The 21,717-nt window shown below is 35.1% G+C and overlaps 1 protein-coding gene and 1 pseudogene across 4 annotated transcripts in view; both read right to left on the bottom strand.

Moving 5' to 3' along the window:
* The window catches only part of SGCZ (sarcoglycan zeta), a 526,928-nt gene that overhangs the window by 405,927 nt on the left and 99,284 nt on the right, over positions 1-21,717 (bottom strand). The window lies entirely within an intron of this gene.
* Positions 9,649-10,674, bottom strand: LOC111721288 (annotated as a pseudogene).

Here is a 21,717-nt window from a genome sequence, read left to right as displayed (position 1 = left end):
CCTAAACCAGGTAGGCTGAAAACAGAGAAAGAAAAATTATAGACCAATCTCCCTAATGAATATTGATGCTAAAATCTAAAAAGATATTAGCAAAAAGACTACAGAAAATCATCTCCAAGATAATACACTATGATCAAGTAGGATTTATACCAGGAATGCAAGGCTGGTTCAATATTAGGAAAACTATCAATATAATTGGCCATGTTAATAAACCAAATTAATAAAAACCATATGATCATCTCAATAGATGCAGAAAAAGCATTTGATAAAAATCCAACATCCATTCCTATTAAAACACTTGAGAGTATAGGAATAAATGGACTTTTCCTTAAAATAATCAGCACATCTATTTAAAACCATCAGTAAGCATCATATGTAATGGAGACAAACTGCAACCATTCCCAATAAGATCTGAGTGAAACAAGGTTGCCCACTATCACCGTTACTATTTAATATTGTATTAGAAACGCTAGCTTTAGCAATAAGAGCTGAGAAAGAGATTAAAGGAATAAGAATAGGCAAATGAGGAAGCCAAATTATCACTTTTGCTGATGACATGATGGTATATTAGAGAACCCCAGAGATTCTGCAAAAGTTATTAGAAATAATCCAAACTTTAGCAAAGTTGCTGGTTATAAAATAAACCACATAAGTCATCAGCATTCTTATATATCACTAACAAAATCCAACAGTCAGAGTTACAAAAGAGAAATTCCATTTAAAGTAACTACTGATAATATAAAATATTTAGGAATCTATCTGCCAAGGGAAAATCAGAAACTTTATGAGCAAAATTACAGACCACTTTTCACACAAATTAAGTCTGATCTAACCAATTGGAAAAATATTAAATGCTCTTGGATAGGGCGAGCAAATATAATAAAGATGACAATATTACCTAAACTAATCTATTTATTTAGCGCTATACCAATCAGATTCCCAAAAACTATTTTAATGACCTAGAAAAATAACAAAAAGTTCATATGGAAAACAAAGGTCAAGAATTTCAAGGGAATTAATGAAAAAAAAAATCAAATGAAGGTGGCTTAGCTGTACCAGATCTAAAATTATATTATAGAGCAGCAGTTACCAAAACTATTTGGTATTGGCTAAGGAATAGATTAGTTGATCAGTGGAATAGATTAGGTTCAATGGGATAAAACAGTCAACAAATATAGCAACCTAGTCTTTGATAAACCCAAAGATCCCAGCTTTTGGGATAAGAACTTACTGTTTGATAAAATTGCTGGGAAAATTGGAAACTAATATGGCAGAAACTAGGCATTGATCCATACTTAACGCCTGTACACCAAGATAAGGTCAAAATGGGTCAATGACCTAGGCATAAAGAATGAAATTATTAATAAATTAGAGGAATCATAGGATAGTTTACCTCCAGACCTGTGGAAGGAAGGTTTTATGATTCAAAGAGAACTAGAGATCATTACTGATCACAAAATAGAAAATTTTGATTATACTAAACTGAAAAGTTTTTGTACAAACAAAACTAATGCAGACAAGATTAGAAGGGAAGCAAAAACTGGGAAAATATTTTTACAGTCAAAGTGTTCTGATAAAGGCCTCATTTCAAATATATAGAGAATTAACTCTAATTTATAAAAATCAAGCTCATTCTCTAATTGAAAAATGGTCAAAGGATATGAACAGACAATTCTCAGATGAAGAAATTGAAACTATTTCTAGTCATATGAAAAGATGCTCCAAGTCATTATTAATCAGAGAAAATGCAAATTAAGACAACTCTAAGATACTACTCACACCGTCAGATTGCTAAGATGACAGGAAAATAATGGATGATTGTTGGAGGGATGGGAAAACTGGGACATTGATTCATTGTTGGTGGAGTTGTGAACGAATCCAACCATTTTGAGAGTAGTTTGAACTATGGCAAAAGTTATCAAACTGTGATACCCTTTGATCCAGCAGTGTTACTACTGGGATTATATCCCAAAGAGATTATAAAGAAGGGAAAGGACCTGTATGTCACGAATGTTTGTGGCAGCCCTTTTGTAGTGGCTAGAAACTGAAACTGAATGGATGTCCATCAGTTGAGAATGGCTGAATAAATTGTGGTATATGAAAATTATGGAATATTACTGTTCTGTAAGAAATGACCAACAGGATGATTTCAGAAAGGCCTGAGAGATTACACGAACTGATGCTGAGTGAAATGAGCAGGACCAGAGATCATTTATACTTCAAAACATACTAGATGATGACCAGTTCTGATGGATCAGGCCATCCTCAGCAACAAGATCAACCAAATCATTTCTAATGGAGCAGTAATGAACTGAACTAGCTATGCCTAGAAAAAGAACTCTGGGAGATGACTAAAACCATTACATTGAATTCCTAATATATATTTATGCACACCTGCATCTTTGATTTCCTTCACAAGCTAATTGTAACAATAATTCAGAGTCTGATTCTTTTGTACATGCAAAATAATGTTTGTCAATGTATACTTATTGTGTATCTAAGTTATATTTAATATATTTAATATCTACTGGTCATCCTGCCATTTAGGGAGGGGTGGGGGGTAAGAGGTGAAAATGGGAACAAGAGGTTTGGCAATTGTTAATGCTGTAAAGTTACCCATATATATATATATATATATATATATATATATATATCCTGTAAATAAAAGGCTATTAAAAAAAAAAAAAAAGAATCAGTCAAGCAAAACAAAAAAAAAAAAAAATGAAAAAATAGAAAAAAAATTTGTAAAATACCTAAATTAGGAAAACAACTAGTCTGGAAAATAAAATTTCTAGGAACCAATGGGTCAACCAACATCTGCTATCCTTCTCATGCTCTTTAGCTAGGAGAAAGAGCCCAGGACCATCTCCATAGATCCCAAGTACATGCTCAATACACTCTGCTCATTATGCCTTTGTTTGCTTTGTATGTACACAGTTTCCCCAATAGAATGTGTTACTTGAGAACAGGAGCTGTCTTTTTTATTGTTTTGTATTCTCAGTGCCTCATACAATATCTGGCATAGAAGAAGCATCTATATAGAAGATGCTTAATAAGTGCTTGTTGATTGATGAGGTATACATTCTTTAATCAGTCTTTTCTGAAGCTTTCAAAATTATCTTGAGAAAAATCATTTCACAATATTTGTTTTGCAAATGGTGAAAACTTGCTGTGAAATGATGTCTTCTGGGATCTCCCAGCACTTAATACACCTCCAATACAATTGGAACACTCTATCCTGACCCATATACATACATCTGATCTTCCTTTGAACTCAGCTCAGTACTTCACTCAGAGAAGACACGTTCAGAATGATTGTTGATTAAATAAAAAATGTCAGAGTACCTAGAAGGGATATAAAAAGTACTTTGGACAGCTCCAAGTGCTATGGCCCTGGAAGCTCTCATAGCACCATTTTCAATACTACTTAACCTTGAATGAGATAGCTATCAAATGTGCCTTCACTTCATCCCATATGAGCACCATTACTCATTAATTAATTAAACTAACCTTCAGAGAATTCATTGAGAAATAATAGCAAGAATCCTGGGTTACAAACCAGAGACACCTCATATGTGGTATAACTTTGAGCAAGGTAATAGGAGTCTGTTTCCTTTTCTATAAAATAGTTTCAATGGTGCCTGAAATATCATGTTTACAGGATTCCCATTCAGAACGAATCTGATGAGCACATAGGATTATTAATGAGTCACACAAATGAGTCTCATTTTCTCTTAAACTTTGTAAATTATCTATGATCATTAAATTATGAGGAGATTTGCATATGAATAGTTCATCACATCAATTATTCTTAATCTGTTTTGTTACCAAGAGCTCGGATTGGAGGAAAATGCATACTCCAGTGGAATTGATACTAACTGTAAAATCCCAAAAATTTCTACTCACAGTGAGGAATGCTGTCCATGTACTTTGGTTTGGCCTATGTGGATAAACCAATGGCAGAATCATATTTTGAGACAGTGATTCCCTTGGTGTTGGATATTCTGATGATGTAATTTCAAGATTTAAAGGAAAATTTAAAAAAATCTTACAGGAGATGGAATTTTATCTGGGTCATAAAGGAAGGCAGAGAAGCCATAAGGTGTAAAAAAGGTAGGAGCACTCCAGGCACAGCAGACAGTCATTGAAAGATGAAAATAGTCAATGCTTGATGGATTATAGAAAGATAAGCACAATACTATATTTTGGTAGAGCTCTAAATTGATCTAACTAGTCTGGAAACCTATTTGGAATCATAAAAAGGAAGTCATTAATATATCAATACACTTTTGACCCAGAGCTCCTGCTGCTAAGTTTATACCTCAACAAGGTCAAAGATAATGAAATCTCATGTACATCAAAGTATTGATAATAAGGCTTTTTGTGGAAACAAAGAATAGGAAACACATTAGCCCTCATTGATTGGGGGATGGTTGAACAGGTTGTGGTACATGAATGTGATAGAATATTCTTATAACATAAGAAAAAATTAATATGAAGAATGTAGATCAACATGGAATGATACATCAACTTGTAAATTAAGGAGAACCAAACCATCAATATAAACAATGATTACAAAAATGGAGTTAGAAAGTCCAACAATAATTTAAATATAACCCTGTGGAATTACAATGATCAATCAGATAATTAATAAAGAGGAGACATGAAATTGCATCTCTCCTTTGCAAATATGCAAGATTAAGAGCACAGAACACTGAATTCATTGTCAACTCAGCTAATCTGTTGCTTAATTTGGTTGAACTGTTTTTTTTTCCTCTTTTCAGATTATTATTATAAAGGGTTCTCTCCTCAGTGGAGTGAATTATATTTTGGAAAATGAAAGTGATTTTAAAACAAAAGGTATCAATAAAAGAAATGAGGGAATTGATTGGGAGGTTTGCCAAAGGCTTATGATGAACATTTAAATGTCACAAGACCAAGGAGTCAAGAACTAGAAATTTCAGACATCTTGTAGCCTATGCTCCACTACAAATGTAGAAAAGTTTATTATTTTCATATTTAGATGACTGGCAAGAAAAGAAATAAAATTAATTTTGGAGAGAAACAATAGAAAAATGCATCCCTCAGAGAAAAGATATTTTCTGAAGATAAAGAGGACCCATGAGTTCTGATTTCCAAATCTAATTGACAAATGACTGACATGAAGACTTTGAAGCAGGTATCCGAGAAATACACAGAATCAGTTGATGACCACCAATTATATATTGTCTAGTAGTGGAGTGGCTAGAAGAAATGCAATTTTTTTTATTATCATGAGCTAAAGTTGAATCATTTACCTTAGAAGATAGTACTTTGGAACTCTAAAATTGCTTGGTGCTCACAAAAGAGATCACAGGGGACAGCTCAGGAAAAATTATGAGAGTTGAACTCAGAGGACAATTGATCCTAATACAGATCTAAAGTCAAGTATGGTAAAAGATCTCAGAAGTTATACTGTAATGCCAAAAAGATTTTTTAAAAGGGAAAAAAACCTATTTTTACAAAAATACTTATAACAGCTCTTTTTGTTCTGGCAAAGAATTGAAAATTTAAAGAATGCCCATCAACTGGGAAATGATTAAGCAACTTTTGGTATTTGAATGTAATGGTGTACTGTTGACTAAGAAATGAGAAGCAAGTGAACCTTACTCTCATCAGAATTGATTCAAGAAAGAATAACACATACTCAATTGAGTTTAGAAATCTATCTTACTCCACAGGAAAATAAGAGGGGAAGGGGATAAGAGAAGAGGAGGAATGCTCATAAGGAGGGAGGGTAGATTGGGAGAGGCAATAGAAGCAAAACAGATTTGAGGAGAGACAAAATGAAAGGATAGAAAGAACAGAATAAACAGGGGAAAATAGTATGAAGGGAAATATAGTTAGCAATAATAACTGTGAAAAAATTTTTGAAACACATTTCTGATAAAGGCCTCATCTTTTAACATATATAGAAAAATGATTGGGAAATAGCTCACAATTTTAGAAATTTCAATCAAGAAATGATCAAAATATTTTTAGATGAAGAAACCAAAGCTATCTATAACCACATAAAAACAAATGTTCTAAATCACTATTAATTGCAGAGTTGTAAATTAAAACAATATTGAGGTACTACCTCGAACCAATTAGATTAGTTAATTAGACAGAAAAAAAATAAATATTAGAGGGCATGTAGGAAAATTGGGCCACTAACATACCATTGGTAGGGTTATGAACTGATTCAACTATTATTTAGAACAATTTGGAACTATGCCCAACAAGCAGTTCTTTTATGGCAAAAAATAATAGGAAATTGAGGTGAAGACCATCAACTGGGGAATGGTTGAATAATTTAGGTTATATGACTGTGATGGCATACTATTGTGATATAAGAAATGATGAGCTAGATGTTCTCAGAAAAACCTGTAAAGACTTACACAAACTGATTCAAAGTGAAATGAGTAGCACCTGGAGAACATCATATATAGTAACAGCAATATAACAAAATAATTGTTAATATCTTAGCTATTCCAAGCAATACAATGATCCAAAACAGTTCTGAAGGAGTTAGCATAAAAAATGCTATCCATCCCCAGAGAAAGAACTGTTGATATCTGAATACAGATCTAAACATTTTTTAAAACTTTGTTTTTCTTGGGTTTTTATTTTAGGGCATGCTTTCTTTTACAACTTAACTGATATGGAAATATGTTTTCATGATTATATCATGTATAACCTATATGAAATTGCTTATATTCTCAACGAGGTGGGTGGAAAAAAAATTGGAACTCAATTTTAAAATGAACGATGAAAATTGTTTTTCATGTAATTGGGGAAGACATGAGTTAAAATCCATTCTCAGATGTTTGCTAACTATATAATACTGAGCAATTCATTTAAATTATGCTTGCCTTAATTCACCGGAGAAGTAAATGGCAAACCATTCTTATATTTTTTGCCAAGAAAATTGCAAAGATAGTAAGTGAGAAAAATAATATATTATTTTTTAAAGTTGCACCATTATCATCTGCCTGGACAAGTACATTAAAGAAAGACAAGATGTCTCTGCCATCTGTACCATTTACTAAGCATGAGAGATAGAAACCTCTAGAGCTTAGCTAAAGGAGCAGACAGATTTAGAGTTTCTGCTCTTCTTGAAATAGTGCAGTTCTTAATATCTCAACAAAGAAGAAAATGAGAAGCCAAAGAAAAAGAGGCACTATCCCCCCATTAATAAACTTATTTAGGCTCTGCTTAAGCATCACTGAAGCATCTTTAAAAATACACACAAATGAATGGATCCAGTCATTCTAAAGAGCAATTTAGAACTATGCTCAAAAAGTTATCAAACTTTGTACCCTTTGATCCAGCAGTGTTTCTACTGGGCTTATATCCCAAAAAGATCTTAAAGGAGGGAAAGGGACCCACATGTGCAAAAATGTTTGTGGACACTTTTTATAGTGGCAAGGAAGTGGAAACTGGATGGATGCCCATCAATTGGAGAATGGCTGAATAAGTTATGGTATATGAATGTTATGGAATATTGTTGTTCTATAAGAAACGATCAGGAGGATGATTTTAGAGAGACCTGGAGAGACTTACATCAATTGATGCTAAGTGAAGTGAGCAGATCCAGGAGATCATTATACATAGCAACAGCAAGATTACACGATGATCAATTCTGATGGACATGGCTCTCCTCAACAATGAGATGATTCAGACTAATTCTTGTCACAAAGAGAGCCATCTGCACCAGAGAAGAATGTGGGACTGAGTGTGGTTCCAACATAGCATTTTCACTCTTTTGTTGTTTGCTTGCATTTTGTTTTCTTTCTCATTTTTTTCCCTTTTTGATCTGATTTTGTGTGTGTGTGTGACAAGATTATTGCATAAATATATATGCAAATATTGGAAAAAAAATACACACAAATTTCTCACATTCATATTCTCTCTATCCCTCCCCCCCCACCTCTCTCTCTCTTTCTTTCTCTCTCTCTCTCTCTCTCTCAGATGCAAAGGCAAGCTTATATACAGTATCTTCCCTGAAGATACCACATTTCAATAGGTATCAATCTCTTCACATGGTCACCACTGTGCTGGGCTGTGCAGATGTGATCTGTTTTCTTGTCTATTTTTGTGCCTCCTCAATTTAATAAATTTTCAATTGGCTTCCCATAGACTTCTACAGAAGAAGAAGCCCAGTGTGGAGTCAACCAGACATGAGGGATAATTAGATAATAACTTAGAACGAATAAATCTGGTATCTCTATGAAGGTTGACAAAAAGATTGACTGATACTGGAACAAAGAATGATGAATAAATGAAATGGAAAGGCACTGCTTCAGCACTGACTGTGGACTAGACACTGGGATAAAGGGACACAGGAGAGAAAGATAGTCTTCAAGGAGTTCACATCTAATCAGAGGAAGATGACATATCAAGGGAAGTTATCGGGGAGAGGGGGAAGGGGGAAGGAGAGTAGGGCAGGAATCAGAATGGTGACATGCCATGGAAATGGCTGCAAAGAGACATGTAGAAGCTCTGGTTTCAGGCAAGGCAATATTAGAGCTCACCTGTCACCTGTTCATTCCTCAGCTGCCTTGAAACTTCATTGACTGACTTCTCCACCAAATCCTCCTCCCACATTGGGCACTTCCCTCTCCCCTTCCTTAGCTTTCTTCTGCTAGATTATAAATTCTTTGAAGACAGGGATAATCTTCCTTTTTTTCATATTTGTATCCCCAGTACTGACACAATGCTGGCACAAAGTAAGGCACAAATGTTTATTGATTGATAGAGTCCAGTGTTCCTAGAATAGAGTGTAAATTTCTGGTGAAAGGAGTATGAGAAAGGTGAAGAGAAAGAGAATGAATGCAGAAGTCTAAGTACTATGTTTTGAAAAGGACAGGTAAGAGCCTTACAAATATTTTGTCTATTATTCACATTTTTAGAGAAAGAAACTGAGGATCTGGAATATGAAATGATCTGCCTCCTTGAAATCATAAATATTAATCCCAGGGTTCAAATTAAGTTTTCTTTCTATTACCCAAACTTGCCTCCTTGATTCAGAAAGTAAATGAAAGGAAATAATTCCATATCTTAATATGTCTCATGTTAGTAGTTATGTGTTATGATAGTGAATTCTGAAGCAAAAGAACATTTCCAAGAGATAAATGTCACAAACACTACCTTTTCCAAGACTCAGGTGTCTGTGTACACAAATCCCAATACTAAACATGGGTATATCACTATCTGTTCCTGGACAGTATAGTGTCATGGATGAAATTATAGGTCTCCAGTATCCTCACCCGTCAAGAACATCTGGACTCCTGATTGTCACATAGTCCATTACCTAGCTCCTATCTTAAACAAGGTAATTTTCTCCTCATCTGTACAATGAGGGGATTGAGTTAACATCACCCCACCCCAACTGCTACTGATATCATCTGGGCTCTTAGCACTGATAGTCACTGATAAATCTGTTAAATAACAAATTAAAGCACCATTCCCTGGGTTTTCCAGTGGAGACCTCCTTCCAGGTATATGTGTCTATCTCAACCTCTGCAGACTGCTCAGTTACCCTCTATATTATCCTTTCCTCTAAAAAAATGAAAGTTCCTTGGGGATACTGAAAGGACTTTTAAAAAATTATTTATATTTTTATACCAAGCACTCAGTAGAGTAACTGGCATTTGACTGGGAGCTTCCAGAAAGGAGAGACTATCTTAGTCCTTCCTTTGTATTCTATGTTTAACATAGTGCCTGCCATATAGTAGTTGCTTTATATATGTTTATTGACTAGCTGACTGATACAGAGTAAGCACTTATTAAATGCATTATCTCTCTGGACATTAGACTATTTGTACCAACTATTTAACTGGTACTGAACAGACTTTGTCTCATTTATCTTACTCTCTTTTCCTTTCACTCCAATCCCCTAAATTTTATTCAATAAGAAACATATCTCTTGTAAATAAAAAGCTATAATAAAAAAGATAATGTTTAAAAAAAGACGGAAACATATCTCTACAGTTTTTATTGAGGAGGCTGACCATATCCACAACCAAATCTACTTCTGAATTAGAATTCTTCTGCTGACCCAGCTCCAGTCTTGGCTTTCTTGTCAGCATCTGGGACAGCAGCACTTGTATGTGTCTCCTTCTGAATAAGATAGATCTTTACACTCCAGACCTTTACGCTTTGGTCTTTCTGTCTCAAAATGACTTTTAGGGAACTTGACAGTCACAAACTCAGAGGGCAGGTGAAGTAAGCCCAGAGATACTGAATGACCTCATTGGTAGCTATCAGTAGAAATGGCTCCATACAAACTGCTCCTTAACATAACCATGGGGACTTTAGAGACTACATGGCCTTCATGACATGGAGATTGGGTCCATTTTTGTCTGCCAACTTAAGGTGCTTTGACATGTGGACATCCTTCTTAGACACCATTGCTTCCTCCTTAAAAAGGAGTTCATAGATGATCATTTAATTCTTCTTTGGCATCAACATTTTGGCAGCAGCAATGGGTACTGCTCTAGAAGGAGCCTGGAATAGAACCTGTGCATTCTCAAAAATATTGTGCTTCTGACTTTTACCAACTTTCTGCCAATTCACCTTCCTTTCTATCAGTAGCACTTCTCTTTTTTTATCTCCTCTCTCTCCAAAGTAAAAAAGGATTCTATACTTGAATGTGTTCTAAAATTTTTTTTCTTTAAGCCAATTATTAGGAGTGTAAGATTCATGTAGTCACCCCCACCACTCCCATCTTCTCATTCACTGTAAAAACTCTTTTGTGCCACCTTTGTCACATAATCTACTCCACTCTACCTCTCGTTTTCCCCTTCTTGAAGTGCATTCCTCTTTCTTACTCCTTAATTCTGTTTTCTTTTTAAAAAAGTATAATTATCCCACTATATTCAGTTCATACCCTATGTCTATTTATACTCTTAACTGCTCTAATAATGAAAAAAGGTTTTTTTTTAGGCGTTATAAATATCCTTTTCCCCTGTAGAAATGTAAATAATTTAACCATATTGAATCCATGATGATTTTTCTTTCTTGTCTATCTTTTTATGCTTTTCTTGAGTCTTGTATTTGAAAATCAAATTTTCTAATCAGCTCTGGAATGTCTTCAAGTCCTCTGTTTCCCTGAATGTCCCTTTTTGTTCCTGAAAAGTATACTCAGTTTTTTTGGATAGATGTTCCTTGGCTGTAATCCTAGTTCTTTTTACCTGAAGAATACCATATTCCAATCTCTCTGATCCTTTAATTTAGAAGCTACTAAATCTTGTGTTATCCTGACTATGGCTCCATGATTTCTGAATTGTTTCTTTTTGGCTCCTTGCAATATTTTCTCCTTGACCTGAGAGTTCTGGAATTTGGTTATAATATTCCTAAGAGTTTTCATCTTGGCATTTACTTCAAGAAGTATCACTGGATTCTTTCAATTTCGATTTTACCCTTTGATGCTAGAATATCAGGGCAGTTTTCCTTGATGAATTGTTGAAAGATAATATCTAGGCTTTCTTTGATCGTGGCTTTCAGGTAGTTCAGTAATTCTTAAATTCTCTCTCCTGTATTTATTTTCAATGTCAGCTGTTCTTTGAAGGAGATATTCAACCCAATATTGTTCTTCAGTCTTCATTGCAAAGATGGGAGATGAAGGGATCTTCAGGGCAGTAGGTGGTCCCTTGTACAAAGAATGAGGTTTGGGGGAGGGTCTTGAAGTATGTCTTTATCAGTTATGATCGCTTTAGTTCAAGTTTTATTTGTTATTTTCCATATGAAGTATTCAGTCACTTAAAATATCCCCTATTGTTACAACTATTGGAAAAAATGAGGCTCTAGATTTCTAGGGTCCAGAGAAAAGTATTTTGGTCATTTAGAAGAGGAGGAAAAAAAACCAAATAAATAGCTTTTTATAACCTGAAAAAAATCTGGAGGCAGAAGTACTACTGTTTCAAAGTAAGCTTAGAGTAACATGGAAATACCCGCCACCACAGTCCTGCTGGGAAATCTATTCTGCTTTCTTCAGAAAAGACTCATCAGTGATGTAGAGCTTATTCTCCCACAAAATGGATTCACTTAAGATTTTTTTTTTTTAAGACAAATAATTCTTTTTTTTTTAAATTTATTTAATAGCCTTTTATTTACAGGATATATGCATGGGTAACTTTACAGCATTAACAATTGCCAAACCTCTTGTTCCAATTTTTCACCTCTTACCCCCCCCACCCCCCCCTAGATGGCAGGATGACCAGATGTTAAATATATTAAAATATGAATTAGGTACACAATAAGTATACATGACCAAAACGTTATTTTGCTGTACAAAAAGAATCAGACTCTGAAATATTGTACAATTAGCTTGTGAAGGAAATCAAAAATGCAGGTGTGCATAAATATAGGGATTGGGAATTCAATGTAATGGTTTTTAGTCATCTCCCAGAGTTTTTTCTCTGGGCGTAGCTGGTTCAGTTCATTACTGCTCCATTGGAAATGATTTGGTTGATCTCGTTGCTGAGGATGGCCTGGTCCATCAGAACTGGTCATCATATAGTATTGTTGTTGAAGTATATAATGATCTCCTGGTCCTGCTCATTTCACTCAGCATCAGTTCGTGTAAGTCTCTCCAGGCCTTTCTGAAATCATCCTGTTGGTCATTTCTTACAGAACAGTAATATTCCATAATATTCATATACTACAATTTATTCAGCCATTCTCCAACTGATGGACATCCATTCAGTTTCCAGTTTCTAGCCACTACAAAAAGGGCTGCCACAAACATTCGTGCACATACAGGTCCCTTTCCCTTCTTTATAATCTCTTTGGGATATAATCCCAGTAGTAACACTGCTGGATCAAAGGGTATGCACAGTTTGATAACTTTTTGAGCATAGTTCCAAACTACTCTCCAAAATGGTTGGATTCGTTCACAACTCCACCAACAATGCATTAATGTCCCAGATTTCCCGCATCCCCTCCAACAATCATCATTATTTTTTCCTGTCATCTTAGCCAATCTGACAGGTATGTAGTGGTATCTTAGAGTTGTCTTAATTTGCATTTCTCTGATTAATAATGACTTGGAGGATCTTTTCATATGACTAGAAATAGTTTCAATTTCTTCATCTGAGAATTGTCTGTTCATATCCTTTGACCATTTTTAATTGGAGAATGGCTTGATTTTTTATAAATTAGAGTTAATTCTCTATATATTTTGGAAATGAGGCCTTTATCAGAACCTTTGACTGTAAAAATATTTTCCCAGTTTATTGCTTCCCTTCTAATCTTGTCTGCATTAGTTTTGTTTGTACAAAAACTTTTCAGTTTGGTATAATCGAAATTTTCTATTTTGTGATCAGTAATGATCTCTAGTTCTGCTTTGGTCATAAAGACCTTCCCCTTCCCAAGGTCTGAGAGGTAAACTATCCTGTGTTCCTCTAATTTATTAATTTCATTCTTTATGCCTAGGTCATGGGATTCACTTAAGATTAAAGAGATAACCCCTATGGAGAGCTGAGACATCCAGGTCTGGCCAGGCTTTCAGCCAAGATAAATGCTTCATCTGCATGATGGCACCCGGCCCATGCCAGTATTCCACTTGTGACAAACAAAAATATTCACACATCTGCATATATACATATACATGGCCATATATTTAGTAATGCTTTTATTCAAAAATTATGCTAGCATGACTTCTAATGTGACTAAGAAGACATTAAAATTTGCACTGTCTCTAACCTAATAATGGAAATCTGGGAGCAAAGTAGGGAGGAACCTCTGTCCTTGTAGCCTTTATTTATTTGAATAACTTTTATGATAGTCACTTTAATGAACTCTGAAGCCAACCAAACATGGTTCCAGAGTGGTAGAGGCCTAAGGTTTGACTCATAGTCCCACTAATTTCTAACCACATGACTCTGGCAAATCACTTCATTTATCCCCCGAGCCACGATCTATTTGGAAGAAGGGAACGAGGAGCAGTGAATAAAATAAAATACTATTGAGAAAAAAAATTTTAAATGATCGTTAAAATGTGTCATATATTGGGAAAACATAATATTTTAAAAAGAACTCCACCCCCTTATAATATATACAAGAAGTGATCACTCTAGGAGCTAAAGGTGATCACCCCTGGGAGCTAAAAGAACAAACCTAATCACACCTCCACAAAACAATCCTTTAAGTATTTGAAAAGATCTTTGAGGTGTATGTTAGATCTTTTCTTCAAATCATCAAATTCCTCATGACTAGAAATCCCTCCATAACTTGGTGTCATAATTCAATATCATTAAATTTATCAGAACAGGAAGGAAAACCATAAGTTTTAAAAGAATTTATCTGTCACCTTTCAAAAGAAACCACAAATTAAAAACAACCAGGAAAGCCATAATCAAAAGCTAGAGTTTCCAAGTCAAATAAAAACTACTGTCAGTAGTTAGAAAGAAAGAGTTCAAGTACTCAGGAATTATAATCTGAAATCATACAAGCACTTAGCCATTACTAGGAAAAAAAATGTAGGAATACAATATACCAAAAGAAAAGGAAGGAAGGAAAGGAGGAAGAAAGGAAGGAAGGAGAAGGAAAGTAGTAAAGAAGGAAGGGAAAAGTGCTTGATAGTAACACCTAGGCGTATAGGGTAACTTAAAACAATTATACATAAGTTTGAATATATACTCATGGAAGAAACCTATTTCTTATGCCACCAAGTACATTTGATGACAGAAACCAAAAGTGAATCACTAAGAACATTATAAAAGTTTACATGATATCATAAAAAGAAATAGCTTCTACATATTTTCTTCTACATGCACACACATATATACATATAAAATTATAAGATTATCATTATATTTTCTGATCTCTTATAAATCCAATGCACTATTGGTGGAGTTGTGAACTGGTCCAGGCATAATGGAAAGCAATTTTGAACTATGCCCAAAGGGCAATTAAACTGTGCCTATTTTTTTTTTTTTGACCTAGCAATGTCACTACTAGATCTATCTCCCAAAAAGAACATAAGAAAAGAAAAAGGACCTACATGTACAAAAATATTTATAGCAACTCTTTCTGTCTTGACTAAGAATTGGAAATCAAAGTGGTGTCCACCAAATGGGGAATCACTACACAAGTTGTGATAGATGATTGTAATAGAAAATTATTGTGATATAAGAAATGATGAGCAGGGTAATTTCAGAAAAGCCTGAAACCGTGTATATAAACTGATACAAAGTAAGCAGAACAAGAACAACATTGTACATAGTTAGCAATATTGTATAAAAAACAACTGTGAATGACTTGGGTATTCTCAGCAATAAAATTATCCAACAGAATTCTAAAGGATGCTATCTGTCTCTAAAGAAAGAATTGATATCTGAATAGTATCTGAATACAAACTGAAGAATACCAGTTTCTTTTCTTCCTTCCTTCCTTCCTTTTTGAATTTTCTCCCACAAATGAATACTATAGGAATGTTTTATGTGATTGCACATGTATAACATATCAGATTGCTTACCATCTTAGGGATGAGGTGGTGGGAAGGAGAGAATTTGGAACTCAAAAATAAACAACAAAAGTAAAAAAAAAAGTTTTTACATGTAATTGGGGAAAAATAAAAATATATTTTTAAAATTATCCTTTGATGGCTAGTTATCATGTAAAGGTGACCTTTGATACTGAGGAACTATGCTGGCACTGGCAGGTTTTACCAAGCTGGAAAGACTTTGCTATTTTTCGAATCAGCTTAGATAAAGCTGAGTAGACTCAACACAAAGGGTTAACCACTACATGAAGCAGATCAAAAAGTAAAACATCCCTCAGTCTCAGGTGTCCATCTTTGTTTTTGAGATTATGGTGGCTTTACATATGGTTGCCATGTAAGTAGACCCACTTTTTCTTCAGTCAAGCATAGCTTCAGATTTCATTGAAACAATGTGAAGATGGAGGTAACTGTACTGTGAATTCATAGTTTATGGAATAAGCATTGCTTACTGAGATATATTCATTAATCTTTGAAGATAATGTACACATATATTGTATTTAACATATACTTTAACATGATTAACATGTATGGAACTGCCTGCCATCTGGGGGAGGGGGTGGGGGAAAGGAGGGGAAAAGTTGGAACAGAAATGTTTGCAAGGGTCAATGTTGAAAAATTACCCATGCATAATGTTTTGTCAATAAAAAGCTATAATAAAATATCTTTGAAGATAGTCTATAAGCTAGAAAAGATACTAATGGCCACCTTAAAGTCTGTATGAGTACCTTTGAAATATCAAAAGACTAGGTGTATATAGCTGTCATGTAGAATGGATAGTCTGATATGTCTATACTATAACATAGCCAATAATTTCACCGGATGAGAAGGTGTGAAGGGTTTGGAACCATTCTTTTAGAAGGAAGGCTCATGTTTATGTGATTGTTAATTATCTGAGATTGTGAAAAAGTCTACACTGAAAATCTTGTGACAAAAACTTGGGCTCCATGGTGGAAAAAATATTCTCAACTTCCCCATTTTTTCTAACCATTCTATCTGACCGTTTCCTACAGTGACATGGATAAGATAGACTTCCAATGAATATTTGCTATTAAAATATTCTTTGAACACTAGTCAGACTAAGTAGAAACCTTTTCATATATCAGTCAATACTGATTAGCAGAAAAGAAATAATGTGGTATAGTAGGAAAAGGCACTGGTCCTAAGCAGTCAGTCCTGGGCTCAAGTCTGTGACTGTATGTCTTTGACCTAGTAAAATCCTTTTTCTTAGCCTCATGGAAGGAATTGATCTCAATGGTCTCCAAGATTGCTTGCAGGAAACATGCTACAGCAATTTGTCTTAAATGCAGTAGCTGCCAAGGATAAGGAAAGATATAGCATGATACTGAAATAAATCTACCACCTTGGGAATGGAATCAAGAAGTCACTTAGGCCAAACTGAGCTGAACCATGAAAGCTGAAGGGAGGGAGAACCTTTTACATTTCAACAGAACAAAGTTAGCATTTATAAAATGCTTCAACTGTGCAAAGTGCTTAACAAATATGATCTCATTTTAATCTTTACAATAACTGAAGAAGAGGGGCAAGAGCAGGGAAGTTCTATTATTATCCACATTTTAAGCTATGGAAACTAAGGCAGACAGAAGTGATTGTCCAAGAATACTTAGGCAGCAAGTATCTGAGGCACAATTTAAATTCTGGCCTTCCTAACAAAGACCAGGGCTATAGGTATTATGCCCTAACTTCTTAAAAAGGAAGGTTTTGGGGAATGCTGGCTCATATCCTAACCTGCTATGTTATTTTTTATGGATATGGGCTCCCAGAAACAAATTTGAAAAAATAAAATTCCTTTAAAACAGAAGTCCATTTTCCATTAAAGACAGAATTCTGACTAGCCCAGAAATGAGGGGCAAAAACAACCCCTCCCATTTACAAAGGGCCAGATTTCTCATGACTCCATAAAGTCTAAAGTACCATTAATTCATAAGGAAAAAGGTCCTTTGGAGAAATGAGGCTGGGAGCCTAGGAGAGTATCTAGAATGTTGTTCTTTTCCTTTTCTTCTCATTGAAATACTAGATGTTAATTAACACCCCTTTAAAAAATGAATAGATCTATAGTAATTGTTCAACCTACTCTTTATTTGTAACACTCCTGGGCCACTTAGCACCTTTCAGCACCTGGGGGAAAAAAACCTTAGGGGGAAAAATGTATCATCAGAAAAAAAAAAGTCATTTCATTCATTGATGGAAAGACACAAAAGCTCATAGAAGAAGTTCATTTCATTCACTCTCAGCATCTGTCCAGTTAATTAAAGGTCGTTGACTTGCCATTTATTTTTTCAAAAGACCCTTTTTACAAACAGGCATTTTTCAGAAAAAAGAAAAAGAAAAATGTGCCCATCACACGTAATTATAGGAGAAAGCCGCTCTTGAGTAATAAACAGGAGGTAGGCAGAGATGGATAAAACAAGCCCCAGAGTCTAGAGTCAGCCTGTTTCTGTGTTCACCAGCTGTGAGGCAAGTCATTTCCATTTTGTGTCTTTGTCATTGCACTGGACTAAGAGAGCTGGGACAGCTCTGATATTTATCACTTGTATTACATGGCAATGCAGTAAAGCTCCCTCAGCCTCAGTTTCCTCATGTGTAAAATGCTTCTCTGGCACAACTGATACCTCCTAGGAAAGGTATGAAAAACTTCACAAAGAAGTAACTCAGGCCATTCCAATGGTCTTGTGATGGAGAGAGCCATTTGAACCTAGAAAGAGGATCATAGAGACTGAATGTGGATCACGACAAAGCATATTCACTTTTTTATTGTTTGCTTTTTTTCTTTCTCATTTTTTTTCCTTTTTGACCTGATTTTTCTTGAGCAGCATGACAATTTTGGAAATATGTATAGAAGAATGGCACACATTTAACATATATTGGATTTTTTTTTTTTGCCATGTAGGAAGGAGGTAAAGGGAAAGGAGGGAGAAAATAATTGAAAACAAGGTTTTGCAAGGGTGAATATTGAAAACTATGCATATATTTTGAAAATTAAAAGTGTTTTTTAGGGCAACTAGGTGATGTAGTGGATAAAGTCAGGAGGACCTGAGTTCAAATCTGGTCTCAGACACTTAACACTTCCTAGCTGTGTGATTTTGAGCAAGTCACTTAACCCCAGTTGCCTCAGGGGGAAAAAAAGTTTGTTTTTTTTTTTCTTAAAAAAAGGAAAAACTCTGCAAAGATTGAAAATGACAATAATAGTGAGGAGATTCAAGGTGACCCTCAAAGTGGTTTCCAGAGTTCCAGAGGGCTTCACCATGGAGAGGCTATCTATCCAACAGGAATCCCTTCTCTCAGATGCTCTCAGTCCTAGTTCCCAGCATTAGCAGCTTGATATATTAGCATGGAACTGAGAGTCTTGAGGGCATGGTAACCTTGCTGAGTTAATGTATGGATGCTATTGATACACAGGAAAAAACTGGATTTCAACTGGCAATTTTTAAAGCACCTATATAAGACAAATATTGAATTTGTAGTGCTTCATTATAGAATAATCAAAGTTTGAGTGAGGATACAACTAGCTTAGAAATGTCATACTTGAGGGGGTATATCAAGATTCCATACAGTTTTTTTCAGATTATGAGCCATTTTGCAGGAGATGCTATGAATGACTTCCATGATCCTAGAATCACTTTGTTAAAAGCCAAGGACCAGACACCTTTGATTCTTCTGTTATACTTTTCTCCGGAGATGTTAGGTGGGGTAGTGGAAAGATCTTTGGACTTATGGCTTGAAGAAATGTGTTTGAGTCCCAGCTCTGTTTCCTAACCAGGGGACCATAAGCAAGACAGTGAATGATCTCCAGGCTGTTCCTCTTTCAATAATGATATGTATCAGAGATAATACACGGGTATTAGAAGGAAAGTGAACTTTATAGACAATAAGATTCTCTAGAAATGGGGGCAGCTGTGATCTGAGTCTTTGTCTAATTCTGGGTGGAAATGGTGCTTCCAGCCTGTTGATCCTTGATGTTTCTATCTGGGGCAGCTTCTAAGACTGGGAATTCTTTGTTTCCTAGTCACAGTTAAATTTGAGCTAGGAGAACTCACTCTGAGCTATGGTGCACACAGCTTCCATCCCTGAGGAACTCATTTAGAATGTTAAATGTGATGACCCAATCAGTTATTTTAGGTATAGCCATCTTTGTTGTACATTCTCCCACTGTATATGGACTGGCTATCCAGAGAGTATTTGACTGATCTGATTAAGATCTTAATAGGGAATGTGGGATATATTTTTGGAAGTATTGCCTCATAGTTACATGTGCATGTTTTGTTTTTTATTTGTTTATTTATTTTGGTTATACATGTAAATTAATTTTTTTTACATATTTATGAATCCTGTTGGGAGAGAAAAATCAGAAGAAAAAGGAAAAATCATGAGAAAAAAATAAAATAGAAGTAAAAGAAAAAAAAATGAACATAGCATATGTTGACTTACATTCAGTATCCATAGTTCTCTATCTGGATGTAGATGGCATTTTTCATCCAAAGTTTATTGAGATTGCCTTGGATCCTTGAACTGCTGAGAAGAACCAGATCCATCATAGTTAATCATAGTATATTCTTGCTGTTATTGTGTACAATGTATTCCTGGTTCTGTATGTTTCGCCCAGTATCAGTTTGTGTAAATCTTTTTAGGCCTTTCTAAAATCAGCTTGTTCATCATTTTTTATAGAACAATAATATTCCATTTCTTTCATATACCACAACTTAATCAGCCATTCCCCAATTGATAGGTGTCTACTCATTTTCCAATTCTTTGCCATCACAAAAATCTGCTACAAACATTGTTGCTCATGTGAGTCTTTTTCCCTCCTTTATGATCTCTTTGGGATACAGACCCAGTAGTGTCACTGTTGGTTCAAAAGGTATAGACAGCTTTATAGCCCTTTGGGCATAGTTCTGAATTGTATTTTGTTTTTTATATGAATTTCTAGAAATGTTTTATTTTTATTTTGCTTTTAAATTATCTACATTTTCCCTCACACCATTTCCTAGCTTCTTCCAGAGAGCAATCCTTAATACTGCTGAATTTAAAAGAAAAAAAAAAAGAGGGGGAGAAATGAGTTCTTAAAAAATGAGCATAATGGAAAAGTCTGACATTATACGTAGTGTTCAAAATCTTTGTTGCCCCATCTCTGCAAAGTAGGGAAGCAAGTAAGCTATTATGTCTATTCTTTGGGCCCCAACTTTATCATCATAATTGTAGCATTCAGTTTTTATCAGACTTTTGCTTTTAAATTTTGTTTTTGCAAGTCCTGACTCTACTAACCTTTTTGTTTGGAATTTATGGTCCCTTTGTTTTGCTGAGGTTGGCTAGTAGTCTAAGATTTCTTCTAGTTATTTCGAATTAGATTTCAGTTTTTCCTCATTAGAAGTAGCATCTAGTCATGGATGAGTCACTAGACTTGGACTCAGGAGAGAAGTAATATCAAAGCATAACATATCTGCGGACTGTGGGGTTTTGGACAATCTCTAGTCCTCTCTGAATGTGTTTTCTCATCTAGGTCCCCACCTTGGAACTGATAATTACCAGCTTGTGGGACTATTGCAGTACCCCCTTAAGACATATTATTACAACAGTTTGCAAAACTCACAGCACTATGTAAGTGGTTACAATTTCTCTGTCCCTATTTTCTTAAGCATTTCCTTAAACTCAAATAGTCTTTAAGGCACTTTACTAAGGAAACCTCAGAATGATACAGAGTTTTCATCTTGCTATGGATTTTCAGAGCTTTGGAGTTTATGTTACCACTTGATTTGAAATTATTTGGGGAAATTAATAAATGCACTAGCATGCCCAGCTTAGTCCATTTACTCTTTTCTCTATGAACTAATGGACATAGATTGGATATTTGATTAAAGCCGCGGACTACTGCCAATTAATTCTCCATCTTACCTTTGAATAACTATCCCATAGGCAGTAAAATGACTCTTCTGTAATCAAGTGTTATTATCTCTATTTTCTCTGCCTGCCCCTTTGCAGTAAAAATGAGGGCCGTGGGGTGCTTTAGAAAGTGCTGGATAAGGGAGAGAGGTCGCCATATTCCCCAAGCAGCTGTTTCTGAGTGACAGCAGGAGCTGACAGGAAGCTGCTGGAAGTTTGGGCCACTCGGCCCCATTCTTTCATTTCCAATTACTCAATGCTGCAGTACTAGAAAAGAGGATAAATTATATTAA

Source organism: Sarcophilus harrisii, chromosome 6, assembly GCF_902635505.1.
Source record: "Sarcophilus harrisii chromosome 6, mSarHar1.11, whole genome shotgun sequence".
Classification (NCBI taxonomy): Eukaryota; Metazoa; Chordata; class Mammalia; order Dasyuromorphia; family Dasyuridae; genus Sarcophilus; species Sarcophilus harrisii.
The sequence above is the reverse complement of the archived record's forward strand: the minus strand, read 5'-3'. Positions and strand labels throughout refer to the sequence as shown.